Below are 20008 nucleotides of genomic sequence, written 5' to 3'. Positions count from 1 at the left end.
TAGCCCAACTATAGCCCAATGACAGAATGTCCCAGAGTGTTCTAAAGAACAACTAGAGCGCTAACAGTCTTACTTATGACAAAAGTATGGCACACCTGAAGTCATCTTGATTGGAATAAAGTGTTAACACTTAAAACATTTAATTTGCAAAGGAACAAAATGAGGGGGTTCATTTTGCCATAGAAATTATGATTAGTGCTGAAGAAAGAAAAATTAGGGCACATTTTGAGTGACTTCTCAAATCCTCTTATATTTCATTAAAAAAATTCTGATATGCAGTCTCCCAAGATGGCCACCAGAGACAAAAGAGCCCAAATATCAGCCAGATGTAGCCCAACTATAGCCCAATGACAGAATGTCCCAGAGTGTTCTAAAGAACAACTAGAACGCTAACAGTCTTACTTATGACAAAAGTATGGCACACCTGAAGTCATCTTGATTGGAATAAAGTGGTAACACTTAATACATTTAATTTGAAAAGGAACAAAATGAGGGGTTTCATTTTGCCATAGAAATTTTATATATATATATATATATATATATATATATATATATATATATATATATATATATATATATATATTCACTGAAAAAACCATAGGTTTCACACCAGTTATAGTTAGGAATTAGCATTTAAATTTCAAAAACCTATTAAATTCACTGAAAAAACCATAGGTTTCACACCTGTTATAGTTAAGTGGAAATTTTACTCGCATAAAACCATTGAAATTCCCACGTTATAGTTAGTTGGACTCACTATAACTTGCGCATGCAATGCACTGCTGATGATGTCACATATTACATCACTCATGACATGGTCAGTGACATCACTCATGACATCACTGATGACATCTCAAATGACATCACTGATGACATCATCCAGTGAATGTGTATCTTTCTGAAAAATAAATATTTTTTATATATGTATATCTAAAGGTTGATGGAAGAATAAATGGGTAAATAAATGTCTAAATGGATGTTTTTTTGTGTAAAATTGATTGGTTAACTGACTTATTAAATGTATCTTAGAGAATACATATATTAGCGAGTAATGATTAAATATTTAAATATCTGTATCTGTGTCTCACTTTGTGTATAAGTGGCTGCATGGGTTGGTGAGTAGCTACATGAGTGTGTATATGTGTTATTAGTTGTTTTTTTGAGTATCAGTATCAGTGTCTGTATGGTTCGGTGGGGGATATTACTTAGAGCACAGATGCATGAATGAGTGACTCACTATTTGTATGTATTTTGAAGACAGCATGTGTGCAAGACTGTATGGGTGGATGATTGTGTGTATGGGTGGGTTAGTGAGTATGTGTTTTTATAAATGATTGTTTAAGAGAGTAAATATGTTTCCGTTTCTGTAGAAGTATGTGTAGTGGTGTGTATATAGCAGTATAATTAAGTACATTTTTTTTGATAGTTTATTTGCATGTGTGAATTTGTGTGTGAGTAACTATATGGATGAGTATTAGTGTGTAACAGGATGTATAGGTGTATGAGTACATATGATGAGTAAGTACATGCATGAGTGACTATATAGAACTGTTGGTGAATGAGTGGATGTGTATGTAGATGTTGGAATTACCTAATAAGTTGTTGTAATTGGTATTGGTTTCTCCTTTTTTAAGAAAATGTTAGTTTCTATTTTTGAATGTGTGTGTCAAAGGTTATTTTATTCTGATAGGAGGTCTGCCACTTTGTCACAAGGATGTTGTCATCAGTGATGTCATGAGTGATGTCACTAACCATGTCATGAGTGATGTAGTATGTGACGTCATCAGCAGTGCATTGCACGCGCAAGTTATAGTGAGTCCAACTAACTATAACGTGGGAATTTCAATGGTTTTATGCGAGTAAAATTTCCACCTAACTATAACTGGTGTGAAACCTATGGTTTTTTCAGTGAATATATATATATATATATATAATACATATATATATTAACACATATATATACATGTATATATATATATATATATATATATATACATATATATATATTTCCACAATTACCCCTTCAGATGAAGGACACACTCGGGATCGCTCCTTCTTTGCAGGTAGGTGCTGTTGGAATTGTACAGCTACGTGGATGAGGCAATTCCTGTGTGGCTGCAGCTACATCGGAGTTCCACCCCCGGAGCCACACGGGTCTGCCTGCTGTTTGGATTGTACAGTTTGAGTGAAGCGGGAGATGCCAATTATATTGTGCAGTGGAGTGGACAGCACACTTATCCCAATTTTGATTGTGCAAAGGAGTGACTTTGAAGACGCCCATAGGGGTTAACTAATGTTGCACTGCGAGTCCCAGAATGCATTGGGTGAAATTAACATGTTGATTGTTGAAATAAAAGAGGGATTTCACTTGCAGTGCTTGCTTGTCGTCATCTTTACTCATGGCCCATGAAGAAGGGCGTTCCTGCCTGAAACGCGTTGGCCGAAGTTGTAGAGGTTGTGGCTGGAAACCTACCTGCAAAGAAGGAGCCATCCCGAGTGTGTCCTTCATCTGAAGGGGTAATTGTGGAAATAAACTAGTGACTAGCCCTTGGTCACGAAGTGACACCACCGTCTGTGCCTCAAGGGTCTGTGTGCTGTTGTAATTATACAGCTACGTGGATGAGGCAATCCCTGTGTGGCTGCAGCTATATCGGAGTTCCACCCCCGGAGCCACACGAGTCCGCCTGCTGTTTGGATTGTACAGTTTGAGTGGAGCGGGAGATGCCAATTATATTGTGCAGTGGAGTGGACAGCATACTTATCCTAATTTTGATTGTGCAAAGGAGTGACTTTGACGACGCCCATAGGGGTTAACTAATGTTGCACTGCGAGTCCCAGAATGCATTGGGTAAAATTAACATGTTGATTGTTGAAATAAAAGAGGGTTTTCACTTGCAGCGCTTGCTTGTCGTCATCTTTACTCATGGCCCATGAAGAAGGGCGTTCCTGCCTGAAATGCGTTGGCCGAAGTTATAGAGGTTGTGGCTGGAAACCTACCTGCAAAGGAGGAGCGATCCCGAGTGTGTCCTTCATCTGAAGGGGTAATTGTGGAAATAAACTAGTGACCAGCCCTTGGTCACGAAGTGACACCACCGTCTGGGCCTCGAGGGTCTGTGTGCTGTTGGAATTGTACAGCTACGTGGATGAGGCAATTCCTGTGTGGCTGCAGCTACATCGGAGTTCCACCCCCGGAGCCACATGGGTCCGCCTGCTGTTTGGATTGTACAGTTTGAGTGGAGCGGGAGATGCCAATTATATTGTGCAGTGGAATGGACAGCACACTTATCCCAATTTTGATTGTGCAAAGGAGTGACTTTGACGACGCCCATAGGGGTTAACTAATGTTACACTGCGAGTCCCAGAATGCATTGGGTGAAATTAACATGTTGATTGTTGAAATAAAAGAGGGATTTCACTTGCAGTGCTTGCTTGTCGTCATCTTTACTCATGGCCCATGATGAAGGGCGTTCCTGCCTGAAACGCGTTGGCCGACGTTATAGAGATTGTGGCTGGAAACCTACCTGCAAAGAAGGAGCGATCCCGAGTGTGCGATCATCTGAAGGGGTAATTGTGGAAAAAAAAAAATATATATATATATATATATATATATATATATATATATATATATATATAATTACTGAAAAAACACATAGGTCAAAGTAACGTTATAGTTAGGTGAAAAATGTACATTTTAAACTCTAAACACCACAGAAATGTTCAGTAACAACATAATGTCAGGGGTCTACAACTTTTTTTTTTTAAATAATATTAGCTACTCATGTTGTAATAATAGCTACTTATGTTTAATGAACATCATCCCAAACTACTAATAATATTAGTGTTTTAATAGTGACCAAGTCAGACAAGAATACATTAGTGGTCACCTGATGCAAGATTACCAGAAGTCACCTCAGTGCATCTAGCAGGGTTGCCAGCGGTAATGTAAAAATGCTTTCTTTAAATTAGAATGCCCCTACATGGATATATGTGACAACCAAAACTACAATGCCCCTGGCACCAAGGTAATAATATTATAAATATTGATTTAGTATGTCTAGCCAGTTTACAACACTCCAAATGGATGTGCATGAGTTATAGGTAGTCTTGGTCAGGCAGAAATTATAAATTTAAGTTAGAACTATTACTTTTTTATTTCTAAAGTCTTTGTGGTTTGAGTTTGTTAGAAATATTAAATTAAGATTTTTGTATCTACAACTTATTTTCAAGCTTTGTTTTTCCCATTAAATTTCGATGTTTTTCTTTGGTTTGGAAAATCCGTTTCAAATTGTATAGTATTGTGCTTTTGGTATTAATTCTTTCATATGGAATCTTTTTTTTACATTTGAATATTTCTGGTGTTATTTCTCAATAAAGTCTCGAGGAGTGGCGTAGAGTAGGGGTATGACAGAGAAGTGTGGAGTGGCATAGAGGGGCATAGATTAGAGTGATGTACATTGGGGTAGTGTAGAGTGGCTTGTGTGGCATATAGTAGAGTGGCAGAGTGAAGCAACTTGGAGTAGAGTGCTGTAGAGTAGAATATAGTGGTGTAGAGTGCAGTAGGTTCCAGGTTTCTTTAATTTCAGATCTTCCATTTTAGAGATCAAGTCTCAGAAGGGCCAACAAATGCACGTTTGCCTAGCAGGTGATTTTGATGCTAGCTTATACAGTTACAGAGCAATATAATTAGCTGCAAATACAAGATCAGATATAAAAGCAAATGAACTGGAGGGCCGGGTCACTGTAGCAAACCTGTATGATTTAATAGAGTGGCAGGGTTAGGCATGCGAGGACCACCTACTTTTGGGGGGAGGAATAGTTCCTCTATAATAAACCATGTCTTTCGTTCCCAAAATTTGCTAAGTTGTCTATTATACGGTACCGTCATCAGCACCAGTTTTGGTGACCATAATCCAATTGTGATGGCCCTAGCAACACCTGCCAGGGATCCTGCCCAAACTATACCCAGTCTGAGTAGTGTACAGCCAACCCCAGACAACCTTAGATTGTCTTGGAACTGATAACATCTTTGGGGGAAATAATAGGTGAAAATATGTCTCTTGCGATGGGGTGCTTAAAGGAGGTAATAGGTAGGGAGGGAGTTGTGGACAGTTTTGTAGCCCTTTGTGATGAACTCAGGCTGTCCTTATTGAAGCCAGCCAAACCAATGTTGCAGGCCCCTCGTGGTTTGATCACGCTTGCTTATTGGCTAATCGCCTACTGTGCAAGGCACTCAATACTCCCCTTTGAGATAAAGCTATTTTGGTCTCTCTGCATAGGGAGTATAAGTCTGTGACCAAAAAGTGCAGAGATCAGTATCACATATGAGGGCAATAGATCAAGCTGGCACCACTATTAGCTGCTACATAAGTGTAGAGTATTGGGTGGCACGTTTTAAAGCCATCTATGCTGCCAGTAACCAAACCAACACTGAAGTTAAAATTTATACATCCACTTTCCTATTTCTATCTTTGTTGGAAGTCACAGCTGACATTCATTAGGCAAGGCCCCTAGCTCTGATGGTGTTCCCATTGATTTGATTAAGTATGATTCGTTGTAAGGGGAAGTATCTGATGTTTTTAATGTTTAATAGGGTGCTCGTCAAGGGTGTGTGTGCGTCAAGGGTGTGTGCTTGCCCCTTTGTTATTTATTTTATACATAAATAACGTCAGTTTGGAGCTTATAAATAGCACCACTTATGTTCCCATAGTGAACTGAGCACCCATTCCTGTACTTTTATATGTGGATGACACTGTACTAATGGCCCGCACCCATAAAGCCTTATGTATTTTTATCAATGTTTTTGTGGATTTTATGGAGAAATTGGATCTGAGGCCTAATTTTTCAAAATCGTTACCTATTTCATGCTGCCCAAAGTGTATACGTTCTTCACCCATTACGGTAGAGCCAAATATATCACTGCACACCAGCTCTCTTTCATATCTAGAGATTTTATTTAGCATCTCTAGTTCATGGGTGCCACAAATAGCACAAAATAGAATGAAACCGTCAAAGGTAGTAGGCTCCCTCCTTAGCTTACCATCACCTCCAGGTGAGAGGGCCTTGTCCCACTGATACAAATTTATTCAGGTCAGTGTGCACCTATTGCTACACATGCGGCAGGAATATGGGGCATTAGTGACCCGCAGCCACTGCAAATTGAAGACAATAGTTTCTGCAGGCGTTTATTTATGGGTTCTGCATCAACCTCATATTTTATTTGCAATATTACATTATTTATGTGACCAAATACGTATTCATCCCTCGCTGCTGTGGCTCTCTGTTATGAGCAATGTGGAAGCTGCACTCACTAGAAAGATACCTTTTGACTGCTGGGCTTGTGACAAAGGGTTTTCTATTCCCTTGCTGTCCTACATAAAAAGGCCACTGGAAGGGGTTGGTGTAAGGTTTGCTGTTTCTGAGTCAGCTATACATGTGCTAACCAGCAAAAAGCAAGCACAGGCCCTGTTGTTAAAGAAGTGCAAGGTATCAGGTTGCAGGAGGAATCACAGAAACCCAGTATTGGGGATTATATTCTTGCTAATCTTGGTGCAGTGCCACTTTATTACCTGATGAATACTAACAGGAGTTGGGTGCACGTGCTTCTATTTCAATGTAGAGCAGGGACCTTGAAACACTCCCTGCAAACCCGCAAGGTTTCCAGCACAATTTGAGCTCCCAAGTTTGCCCGTGCAACAATGTATCTGAACCATCTCTGGATTCCATGGAATTAAAAAATGACCGTCCAATTTCTTTGCTACCAGTCCCAGCTAAGATTATGGAAAGATATTTGAATTCTCATTTTAGCGCTTATATATTGGACCATCAGTTGCTTGATGGCTCACAGCACGGCTTTAGAAGCCATCATAGCACTGAGTCAGCGCTAACAGCGGTTTTTGATAACATCCGGGTCCAGGTTGATGCAGGGCATACTACCCTGCTGATCTTGCTCGACCTTACCACAGCGCTTGACACCCTGTCTCCTTTGAGGCTGGTAGAACGCCTCAAGGAGATAGGGGCTGGGGGCACGGCCCTGGGGCTTCTTTCCTCCTTCCTCAGCGAGAGGGCACAGATAGTGAAAATGGGCCACTTTTACTCAATTTCCCACCCTTTGATATGTAAGGGTGCCGCAGGGCTCCTCCCTAAGCCCTACACTTTTTAATATCCATGTTGCCCCACTGGCTAGGGATGTGAGATCCTTTGGATTTGAGGTACCTGCCCACGCTGATGAAAATTGCATGCAGGCAGTCTCAGCTCGGATGGTAGAAACTGAATGGGGGAAAACTGTGATCTTGATTTTTGGCAACCAGCATGATACTTGGTCTAATTAATGGTGGCCTGATACTCTGGGCAGCCGCCCTTCCCCTGTATCCCATAGGAAAAATATGGGTGTTATAGTCAATACATTTTTGTCTATGAACCTACAGATTAGCAGAACTGTGTCCACCTGTTTCGGGATAATCAGGCTGCTTAGGAAAATATCCCAGTTTCTTTCGTTTGCATCACGAAAACAGGCAGTGATTGCCTTGGTGATGTCCAGACTCGATTACTGTAATGCCCTTTATCTGGGCATGAATAAGGGTCTGGTAAATCGTCTACAGTTAGTGCAGAATGCGGCAGCAAGGCTGGTGATGGACTTACCTAAGTACCATTTAGTCTTGGCCTCCCTCATTTCGTTGCACTGGTTGTCTTTGGATCGTAGAATTCTTTTTAAGACTCTTTGCCTGACTCATAATGCCTATTATGGTTTAGGCCCTGATGCTATTAAAGCAATGTTTTAGCACTATGTCCCCATCAAGCAGCTTAGGTCTGCCAGCAAGAATTTGCTAGTAGGTCCCAGGTACAAAAAGGTTGGATGGGGAGGCAGGGCCTTCTTCACCGCTGCTGCCTGGTTGTGGAACTCTCTTCCTGATAGGTTATCAGGTCTTGGTCTCACTCTCTTTTTTGCAGTGTCTTGAAAACCTGACTTTTTACCCAATCTGTGATATGATCATCTTTTATTCATCTTAGCATTAGTCATCTGTAGCGCCTTGATACCCTTGGGCTAAGTCTGTGCTTTATAAATGTAATATTCATTCAAATTTAATATTCAACAAACTATGATTCAGAGTAGAGTGGTTTAGAGTAGAATACAGTGGTGTAGAGTGCAGTAGCGTACAGTAGAGTGGTGCAGAGTTAAGGGGCATATTGTGCACTGGGGTAGAGTACAATGGAGAAGAGTGGTGCAGACTAAAGCAGAGTGCCATAGAGTGCAGTGGCAAATAGTACGACAGAGTACTGTGCAGTGGCATATAGTACATTTTGCATAGAGTGCAGTGCCTGGAGCAGAGTGACACAAGGTACAGTAGAGTGGCATAGAGTGCAGTGGTGAAGAATAGAGTGCAGTGCCTAGAGAAGAGTGGCGCAAGGTAAAGTAGAGTGGCGTAGAGTGCAGTGGTGAAGAATAGAGTGCAGTGGTATAGAGTGCAGTGGTGTATAGTGCAGTGCGGTAGAGTAGAGTGGTGCTGTATAGAGTGGTGCAGACTGCTGTACCATGGAGTGCAGTGGCATACAGTAGAGTGGTCCAGAGTATAGTAGAGTTGCAAACAGGGTACTAACATAGAGTACAGTGGCGTAGACTAGATTAAAGTGGCATGCAGTGCAGTAGCATACGGTGCAGTGGCATACAGTGGTGTGCAGTGGCATAGAGTGGAGTAGAGTGGCATAGAGTGGAGTCGCGTAGAGTGGATTGGAGTGGTGTAGAGTACAGTGACAGAGTAGAGTGGCGTAGAGTGTTGTGGTGCAGTCTAGAGTAGAGTGCCGTAGAGTGCAGTGGCATTGAGTACAGCAGTGTACAGCGCAGTAGCGTAAAGTACAGTGGCATACAGTGCAGTGGCGTATAGGGCAGTGGCATAGAGTGGTGCAAAATAGAGTGCTGCAGAGTGCAATACTGTACTGTACAGTACAGGAGTGTAGACTACAGCAGTGCAGACTAGAGTGGCAAACAGTGCAGTGATGTACTGTGCAGTGGCATAGGGTGAAGTGCAGTGGCGTACAGTGGAGTACACCTAAACTATCTCCCCCGTGTGTCACTCAGCCAATGGCCAACACTAGGAGGCATTAAAAGGAAATTCCTTTTTTTTTTTTAAAGGATAGAGGGCAAACCAGAATCGCTTCTGCTTCAGCTCCTGCACCCACTCCCAGCCATCTGTGACGTCAGCCAGGTGCACTGTAACCATAGTTCCCCACTACGAAGGAGTCAAGAGGTCAGCGTCCTCTCCAACTCTGGTGGGCGTTTTCGGGCCCCCTAATTTTAGGAAGGAATTGTTGGAAAGGGGAGAACATTTGCCATTACCCATTGTATTTTACTGCAATTGTGCCTTCCAAATGTAGGCCACTCTGTAAGAAAGAAGTAATTCTGAAAAATGCCATCTGAATCACACGCGTGTATGGGTACCCACAAATTCAGAGATGTCTAAACAATGACTGCTCCTGATCTCCATATTGGGTGTCCCTTTCAGAAATACATAGGTTTCCTTGATACCCATTTGGTATGCTATATATTTTACCATATAAATTGGTCTATATTTGGAACACAATGAAAAATCATTGGAAGGTGCAGTTCAGCTGTTGGTTCTTAGTACCTGGACAGCCTACACACCCTATAAATCCCCACGGCTCAAAGGTTCAAGTGGCCATATTGTTACATTGCTATTGGAAATTGCCCATTGTGACAAAATGTTACAGATAAAATTGTTGTCACAAATGGCCGTTTATTCTACTAATTTTCACAATTTCTTTATTTCAACAGTTCGTTTCTTTAGGAAAATTCGAGAGATCTACACATATGAGCAAATGCTGAATTTATAATATTGCCTTTTCCTGGTTCACCTGTGGGTTTCACACTGGTTTCCACCACAAACTGGAAGTAGGTTGAAAGAACAAAAACTATGAAAAATGGTCTCTCTTTGAAAAATGCCAAAACTGTAGTAAAACATTTGGAGTCTCCCCAGGGGGTGGCATCCACTTTAAAAATCTGCATTTGTTGGCGCTGCTAGTACTTTTCCTGGGGAAAAAATGCAGACGTATAGATGTTTTCAAACACTCGCACGCCCACGCACCTTGTTCCTGTAAGAACGTGTACACCCTTTCACATACGAGTGTGATTTGATATCTGTGTGCCTCTGTAATGGGCGTGTTGGTGCAACATGGCAGTATAATGTGCTCGGAGAGCTCAGGCACAGAGCTGTGATGGAACAATAACAGTGCGGGTATTAGACGGGCACAGATCTGCTCCAGGGTCTAATTACACACAGACAAGGGAATGCTGCCGCAGAGGCTTGGCGCCGATTTGAGGCCCATTTGAGGAAGCATGAAAGGAGTACAAAAGGAGGAAAAATAATATTTTGTTGAACGACGAAGTGATGGCTGTTTGCCGCATCTCAAATGTTGTCAAGGTATTTAGCCCGCCTTGTTTTCATGCCAAGGGCAAATAATGGTTATCCATGGATTATGAAGGAGCCTGTGGAATTATGCGGCAGTAGAACATCAATTTATACTGCGTGGAAGAATAAATCATGTGGCAAGGAAAGGTAAACTATGTGGCTAGAAAATGCAAGTTATGTGGCATAGTTTCCAATGGAAGATAACACGTTCTGTGGCATTAAAGTGTAGCTATTGCCTCATTTTAACAAACGATTTAAATTACAGGAGTGCATATGCTCTAAGAATACATACGATCGTTAAGAAAAAAAGATATGCATTCAGAAAATATTATCTAAAATGTTTATTTAAAGCGAGACATGATGAATTTTTGTATCTTACATGGAAGCACAGGAACACCATTCGATTTGGAAACAGCCCTGCACAGCAGTATAGTATAAAATCAGGGCCAGTGGAATTATGCAATTTTGCAGCTGCTGCGATTTTCGGATTATTATAGATTTGGCACATAATCAATCATCTGCTGCATAATGTGCAGATTTTAACAAGAAAATACATTTGTTTCCAGCTCAATCGGTTCAAAATTAATACAAATGCAGCAACGCTTGTTGCCTCACAGTGGAAGGCCCTTTGAAAAGCTGGCATAGATCACCTTCCTGTTGCTTAAAGCTATATTTGGATGTTAGACTGGTACTAATGAGGTGCAACCAATATTCATAAAGTGTTACAAAGTTTAAAAATGATGAAATAATTAAGTATTATGATTACAAAATGTGTAGCACTATGCTGCATAACTTCCCTTTTCTTGCCGCATAATTTACTAGACCCTGCTGCATAATTTAGCCCTCTCCTGCCTCATATTTCCAGAGGCCCTGTATATAATATACACATGGCTAACGTGGAGGCTTTTTATGGTGGTAAATTATTTTATCAGTGTGGTGAATTCATACTTACATGGATACAGCCATTGCAGCTTGTGTGTGCTGTTTAAACTGCTATTGTGACCTGGCAAAATAAGCCTTTTGACAGGCCGAAACCTCCCTTTTTAGGTCTCGCCTGTCTCAGCGAGACTTAAAATAATCTGTGTGTTGGGTTAAATTTAATGTTATTTGTCTTTTTGCTTGCTATTGGCTCAGTTGTGTTAGTGTTGTTGGTATCTCCTTTCCTGTTGGCTGTTGGTGATTTCCTAACTTCCTTGCAGTCCCGATACAGCGGCGCCTAACTGCAGTGTTATTTCACTCTGTTTGCACTTCTTTCAGTGCCATCTGTTTCAGTGCCATCTGTTTTACACGATGTAGTCTTCCTTTATAATTGGAGACTTTCCAGCACACTGGCTATTTATTGCCTGGTAGGAGCAGCAACGCGCACAAAGTCTTTGCACACAGCTGCCTTTCAATTTTCAGCTTCCCTGCCTTCGGCATTGCTCACATGTAGCGTGCTCTTTCTAGTGCCCCTGGGGCACAAGCAGGGACCGACTACAGTGCTCCAGTATGAATACGCACTATACGGTCCCCCCGGGGCACAAGCAGGCATCCACTCCTGCTTGTTGCTTCCTTCCTGCTTCTCGCTTCTGTAGTCCCAGCACCATCATAAGTGTCAGGGTGTCTCTGTCCTCTGTCTCAGAGCATTACATAGTGTGCCTACGGTGCCACCTGCAACTCTGCACCCCCTACTTCAAGCTCCACCCACATGGACAGCCAGTAGGGGTGGGCGAAATATTTGGCTGAATTTGACATTTTGTGAAATTTGCCCTCTTTTGCCGCCTGCTGAGTTTAGTTGCGCAAGTGGAAGAAAAAGAAAGACCAGCGCAGTTGCTTTTAGGACCGCCGAGAGGGCAGGCAATGTATTGGGGAGCTGGGGAGCTGTCGGCCGCCTCGCCCCCGGATACAGGCACAGCACGAATACCCAGGAGCTGGCAAGCTCCGTGCTTGTCCCAAAGACACATCCCTAAGGCGCATCAACCCAGCAGTGGAGTGGAGTAGCCTCCCTGCTGGAGAGTCCTGCGATCATCATAATGCAGTGTGTAGCGATTTCCGGTCTACATGTGCGGTTTTGTGTTCTAGCGGCACATTGCAGCTGCTGGTCGGCGATATAGCAGGTTTTATTGCCCCCAGCCATTTCGTGCACAAGAGCTGCTCCCCCATTCTGCACTGGGCCCTTTACCAACGAAAATGGAGGCACCTAGCAATGGCTATAGAAAGAGTACTGCCTTATAAAACCTCAATTGGTCTTCAACTGCACCCGAGCCCGGCCCAACCTGGCAATGACAACATAAAGATGACTGCACCTTTCAACGAAAGATTCTACAGCTTCATCTGAGCTAGGCTCCATCAGGCAACGGAAACAGAAACAGGACTGCACCTTTAAAACAAACAAGGGTCCACAGCTACACTCTGAGACAGGCTTGATCAAGTGGCAGTCATCTTGAAGCGGCACCAACCTGATATAGCAGTCAATGAAAGTCTAGGGAACTTGAAAAAGCGCTCAGAATCTCCTCTTTTATCCCCTACGACCTAGCCAACTTCTTATTTCCTATAAGGCCGGCCTCTCGCCTATCACATATCTAGAAGGCTATGGATGACCCTGGTGACCTAGACCACACACTAAAGAGGGACTGCTCTGTGACCACCGGCAGGCGGCCATCTTACCACTAAAGAGAGGTAACAGAGAACAGAGGGAGCAGCCGACACTGAAGAGGGACTAATCTGCGAGCACAGTCAGGCGGCCATCTCACCACTACAGAGGAGAGGGAGCACCCGACAGGAATGAGGGTCAAATAACATTTATCCTCGGGAAGAAATTACATTGACAATTAGAAATTTCCTAGTTAGCACGAAGGAAAGTTTAAATTCTGTTAAGGACGCAGAGGCGAGGATTTTGCATATCCTTTCTTCAGTTATTAATCAGCATGCCCAGAACCTGGATGCCTGACCCTAAGATGGCAGCCTTTGTCACCAGGCAGTGCATAGAACAGAAAGAGAAATGCTCCTTCAAATCTTTGATGGCCATCTTGGATTGGTGCTTCCTCTTCCTCTTTTAGAAACTGAAGAGGTATACACTTATGATTCAATGCTGCTTCTCCCCTGTACCTTTCTACCTGTTTCTAGCCTTGTCGGGTATCTACCTTTGGTCCTGTTTTGACCTCACTCATTTTGGTTTTATTCTCACTGACTCCCGGAATTTGGGCACCCCCTCTTATTCTACCTCTTTGTGCCTTCACTACCCTAGTGGCCCCCCTTTTTCTGTCCACCACACCACGTCTTCACCCCATCTCCTTATCATGGCTTCCAGTCGAATGAAGTCTGGAATCAACTGCTTCAAAGTAATCTATCCCCCTCATATGTCCAAAGCAGTAGCTAAACGGTTCAAACATAACATCATTGAACAATTTCCAGATTCCCTATTTGTTGACCAATTCCATAATGGGCGCCTAGGGAAGATTAAAAATGACTTCCTTTTCTTCACTAATGACATCCCTTCCTGGTCCTCCAGCTTTTCCAATTCCCTCAACGTATCCTCCTCCTCTTCTTTCCCGCATGGGAAGCGGTTCAAAATTTCTCCCTCCGCTAGCGTTAATGGCTTTCTCACCATTACACTTTATAACAATGGCACTGTCATGATCTAAGCTTCTGACTCCTGTCTCCCTCTCTTTGACCACATCTTCCACTCCCTTTGTCCCACCACTGCGACTACTATCTCTCTAGATTCTGCCTCTTCTTCTTCCTCTAACTTGTCTTCTTTCTCCCTTTCTCCCCCCTTGACTCCCACACATTCCTTCAGACCGCTCTCTCGAGAGTCACAGGTCGACCCTTTTCCCCCCCCTTGTCTCGTTTCCTCCCCTCCCATTCTGCCACCTTCCCAACTGGACCTCCCCCTTAACCCCTCTGTTTTACACCCCACTTCACCCCTACATCATGCATCTCCCCACTATTCCACTGCCTTCTCTCACCCCCTAACTCCCCTATTCCTTCCCATCTCCCGAGAGTCTCAGGTCGACCCTTTATCCCCCCTTTTCTTGTTCCCTCCCCTCCCATTCTGCCACCTTCCCAACTGGACCTCCCCCTTACCTCATCTGCATTACACCCCACTTCACCCCTACATCCTGCATCTCCCCACTATTCCACTGCCTTCTCTCACCCCCTAACTCCCCTATTCCTTCCCATCTCCCCCCTTTTTAATCCACCTTTCTTACAATCTGAACTACCGATTATTTTGCCTTACCCTCCGCCTCCCTCCCCTCTGCTCCTCACCCCTCTCCGCTCCTCCCCTTTCCTCGTACCCTCAATTCTGCTCTCACATCCCCATCTTTCTACAATCTTCTCTCCCCCCTCCCATGCTTCACATCCCTCCCCCCCCTACTGGTAATCCCATCATCTTCCCTCCCACTGATCTCACCCCCCTCTCTCCTCATCTTACATTCCCCCTATGCTTCACAACCCTGTTTCCCCTCTTGATAATTCCTCCCTCTTCCCTCCCTTTGACTGCTCAGCCCTTCACTCCTCCCACAACTTTCATTTTGATCAACCCCCCCCCACTCTGCCTGGTGCCTTTACCCTTACATTCACCTTTCATTACCCATGGTACCTGACCTGCACCCTCTTTCTTCTCCCCACTCGTGTGGCCTCCCTTTGACCTCCCTCCATCCTCTCCCTGTTCAACCCCTTCTCCTCTCACCTCACCGTATCCACGGCCTTCCTATTACCCCACTCCCTCCCCCCTCCTCCTCCAGCCATCCATTTCTACTTCTCAACTTTCTCCTCCCAGGTATGATCTCTATTCTTCACCTCTGCTCAACACCAGTAAAAATATCTCAGTAACTCCATTCACTCCTTTCTACCACCTTCTTTCCCCCCCTCAGACCCTTACATCACATATCTCCCCCCCCAGCCCCCCACAGCCCACTGCCCTTCTTTGCATACTTCACTTCCTCCCCCACCTTTGACCCTCGCACCCCAACACTCTCCCCGGTCCCCCACTTCCTCCTGTCCTCCTCCGCCTAGTCCACTCTCTCCCTTAACCATTAAGCCACCCTTCACTCCGTGCTTAGCACACCTCTCTCTGGAAACTAAACTTGATTCCCTCATCTCGTCCATTTCCCTGCTCGAAGCGTCCATTCCACTCCTATGTGCTAAGATATCCAGCTCCCTGAACAACCTCCCGAGGAGTTCCTTGCTCCCGCGCCCCAATAGAGCCAACCACAATCTATCCTCCACAGACATTACCAACCTATTGGCTACCTACCAGACCATCAATGTCATTTCCCCTACACTCGCCTCTCCTAACAACTCTACTCAATTTGCCATTCAGACCATCTCTTCCGTCAGAACTTACCAGCCTCCCCCTCAAGGGGAACCCTCATTCAAGAATCTAATCCCTATCCCCCTCATCAGTCCAGACACTCACATCACCAAAACAGTTGCGTCAGAGCTACACTGTATGCTTCATAACTGCAGATCTGCAACCAAACACAAACTGGAAATCTCCGACACCATCACTCACCACAATCTCGACATGCTCTTTTTTCACTGAGACCTGGTTTAATGACTCCTCTCACAATTCATTTGATCTTTTGTTACCTACTGACTACTCTATTCTCAGAAACGACAGACCAGGCAAGATCGGGGGAGGCGTTGTGATTATCTTCAGAAACACCCTCCAAATCAAAGCCTCTCCCACAACCCTCTTTCGGACCTTTGAATGCCCCTCCCTAGAATTCCAAGTTCATCATGGCACACCCTTCAGGTTCCATACCATCTACCACCCGCCTGGAAACTGCTCTTCCTTCATGGAGGAATTCATTGACTTCATTAGTGACCAATATTCACAGAGCGACAAGCAGATCTTCCTAGGTGATTTCAATCTCCACTGGGACTCTTTGGAAGATTCGGCTGCCAACAAGCTTGCAACCTTTCTTTCCGCTAATGATCTTGCACAACACTGCTCGGAAATTACACATGACAAGGGCTCAATTCTGGACCTTGTGATTTCCAAAAAAGACCAGATTACCACTGCTTCACCCATCCATGTGGACTGGTCTGACCATTTCCTCATTCCCTTCTGTTTTCACCTCTCTCACATTTTAACTCTCGGCCAACCCAAAAGAGCCTCTACGTGGTTCCGCAACACAAAAATCATTGATCTTGAGACTCTATGTGATTCTGCTATGCAATCTCTTCCTAGTCTAGACCCCAATACGGATGTCAACGATCTCACTCCCCTTTGCCTCTCAATACTCGCAGTCGAAATCGACAAGGTTGCTCCACTCCAAAGCAAAAGGAAAAGACCCACCCCATCAGCTCCTTGGTTCAACAAAGCTCTCTATGACGAAAGGAAAAACCTTAGAATCTTAGAGAAGCACTGGAGACAATCTCCATCCACCCCCAACCTCTCTCTTTTACGTTCAGCAAGATCCATATACCACAAACACATCTTCCAGCAAAAAACATCACACTTCAGATCCCTCCTCGATTCAGCTAAAAACATACCCCAAAAACTTTTCGACCTCATCAAAAACCCAAATTGTTCTCCCCAAACAATCAAGCCTGAGGATGCATCAAAGAAAGCAACTGAGTTTGCTATATTCTTCGATCAAAAGGTAAAATCTCTGGTGGAACAGGTCACCCACCCCACCCCCATCGAGGAGCGAAAATCCTTAGTCACTTGGCAGAACTTTGCCGCCATCTCAGAGGTTAATCTCCTCAACTGCATCCGCGAAACCAAACCTTCCAACCATTCCTCTGACCCCATTCCCAGTGGCATCGCCATTGATTTCTTTACTAACACTCTCTCCTACTGGACCAGGCTAGTCAATCTCTTCCTCAGTCAAGGATCCCTCCCAAGTGTCCTCAAAACAGGACAGGTTACCCCCCTTCTTAAAAAACCCTCTGCAGATGCAAATGACCTCAATAACTTCCGCCCCATCACCAATCTCCCTTTTCTTTCAAAGATGTAAATGTAAATGTAAATGTAGGTGTACTTATATAGCGCAAACCTGTCACCCAAAGGGCATCCTGGCGCTTGCTTAGGGAACCCGTCCTGGTATTCCCCTGTGAGAAACCCCGGCAGGGTGTCCACAAGGTGAAAGCCAGGCATCCCGCCGCGAGGGGCCGTAGTGGAGATTAAGCAAGCTATTGCCCAGAGTTGCAGAGTGTGACCCCGTGATTCGAGTAGGCACCGGAGCGAGAATTGTCGAGTCCGTGGAATTTTTGAGCCCGAGACCCGCCTATGCGCGGGGAATCGAACCCTGGTCCACGGTCGATCTCACCTTCCGGGTCTGCCGCCTCTAACCACTGAGCCACGCTTCTCCACAGAACAAGATCACAGAACAAGATCACAGAACAATGTGTTGCAAAACAACTGTCCCAACACATTATGGACAATAATCTCCTCGACATGTTCCAGTCGGGCTTCATTCAAAACTGTAGCACTGCAACAACCCTGCTGCAAGTGATCGATGATGCGCTGCATATTCTCGATTCAGGGGAATCGTGCCTACTGATTCTTCTTGACCTCTCTGCAGCTTTTGACACTGTTAATCACAACACCCTCCTTAACATTCTTCAACAGAGAATGGACGTGGAAGGCACTGTACTCAAATGGTTTGCCTCTTTCCTCACAGACAGATCCCAAATGATCAAGATTGCAAATAGTCTCTCGTCTCCACTGGCGGTTGGTCAAGGCGTCCCTCAAGGTTCTATCCTTGCTCCCACTCTGTTCAATCTCTATCTGGAACCATTACGGAACCTTCTAAGCAAATCTGGAATCCTCTAACATCTCTATGCGGATGACACCCAAATCTACCTCAAGGTGTCTTCCCCTCATGATCTCTCACTACTCAGCTCTACTCTCAACACTATTCACAACTGGATGCTAGTTCACCAACTCATTCTCAATCCCTCCAAAACGGAATTCCTCCTCATATCCAGCTCTCTCTCTCCGCCTCCTGTTCAAGCCTGGATGGATCAATCAAATCTACTCAACAGTAAACCCATCATTGTGAATTGCGCTAAATCCTTAGGTGTCATACTTGACAAAAGACTCAACCTCATCTCACACATCAACTCCATGGCCAAGAGCGCACGTTATCAACTGCGACTTTTATCGGGGATTCGTCGGTTCTTCCCGTAGAATGACCTAAAAACCTTGGTCCAATCGCTAGTTCTCTCTAGACTTGACTATTGTAATTCTCTTCTGACTGGCCTTCCCATATCTCACCTCTCCCCCCTTAAATCCGTCCTCCATTCATCAGCTCGCTTCATTTCAGGGTCCAAATGAAGTGACCACATCACTCCTATCCTGTCTTCTCTCCGATGGCTTCCCATCGAGGCTAGAGCTATCTACAAAACAGTGTGCATCATCCACAAAGCTTTGCACTCTTCCTCCCCTCTCTATCTGGCGAATAAACTCAAACTGTCTGGAGGCTCAAGACCTTCTCGGAATGCGGAAAAGTTCCTTCTTGAACTCCCCTCCTTCAAAAGAGAAAAACTGTTGGCACAATCGTTCTCAGGCAATGCGGTGAGAACCTGGAACTCGCTTCCTCCTTCGCTCCGTGCCATCACCTCCATCCAGATCTTTAAAGCGGACCTCAAATCTTTTATTCCAAAGACACTTTCAGAACTAATTCCCTCCTTCTCAGACCCTGCCAGGAAGTTCTTTAGTCATTGTAAATTTGTCACATATGTTTATATTTTTGCTTATACATCCTGTGCTTGCTGTGTTTGAAATTGTGTACCTTTTCCCTGCGTTGTTTTGATTCTATGGCCTGCTATTATTCGCCAGGAAGTTCTTTAGTCATTTAAAATTTGTCATATTTATTCTTACTTTTGCTTATACAGTCTGTTCATGCTATTTTTGTTTGCTCTATTCCTGCAACAGTTCTCTCATGTAACGTAACGGGTTCTATTGTACAGTGCTCTGATACCTTAGGGTAAACTCCGCGCTTTATAAAAATGCATTAAATAAAATTAAAATAAAATAAAAAATTATAATTGAGAGCAGCGCCTGCCTGGTGGGCCTCTCTGGCATTCTATGGGCATGCGTCTTGTACCGGCTCTCCTACTGCAGAACGTGCTTTGATGTACAGTCGGGCTTGTCAGTGTAATAAATGAAATGCATTTAGCATTAAGTAAATTACATTTTTCGGCCTGTGACACTGCAGTGTAGTGCAATAATTCTTTGTTCTGTTCTTTCTTCTCTGCATGGTACGAGGAATTCTTGTGCTATACGCCATTTTGCATGCATTTCACCTTTTAAAAAAGAAATTCAGGGCAGGCAAACGCGAAATCGTCAGAAATGGGTAGAGTTGCCCAACCTTTCGTGGGACTTAAAAAAACAGAAGACATTTATACTCCCTTACTGGTCAAGTGCTCTCCCTCTAGCTCTGCAAGTGAATTCAGGTGTGTGCACGTGAGCTCACCTTGACACTGACATGAGTATTGACACATAGACTTAAAGGCCTCACATGGCTATGGTGTGGTGGATGCTGCTGGTGTGTGCACTGGACAGCCACAATCAGAATCCTCTGTTATTGGTTCACATTCTTTGGCATGGCAAGGACTCCGATGCAGAGGGTTCAGAATTTCCTCCTGCT

The sequence above is a fragment of the Lissotriton helveticus genome, chromosome 8 (genome assembly GCF_964261635.1).
Source record: "Lissotriton helveticus chromosome 8, aLisHel1.1, whole genome shotgun sequence".
NCBI classification, from domain to species: domain Eukaryota; kingdom Metazoa; phylum Chordata; class Amphibia; order Caudata; family Salamandridae; genus Lissotriton; species Lissotriton helveticus.
The sequence above is the reverse complement of the archived record's forward strand: the minus strand, read 5'-3'. Positions refer to the sequence as shown.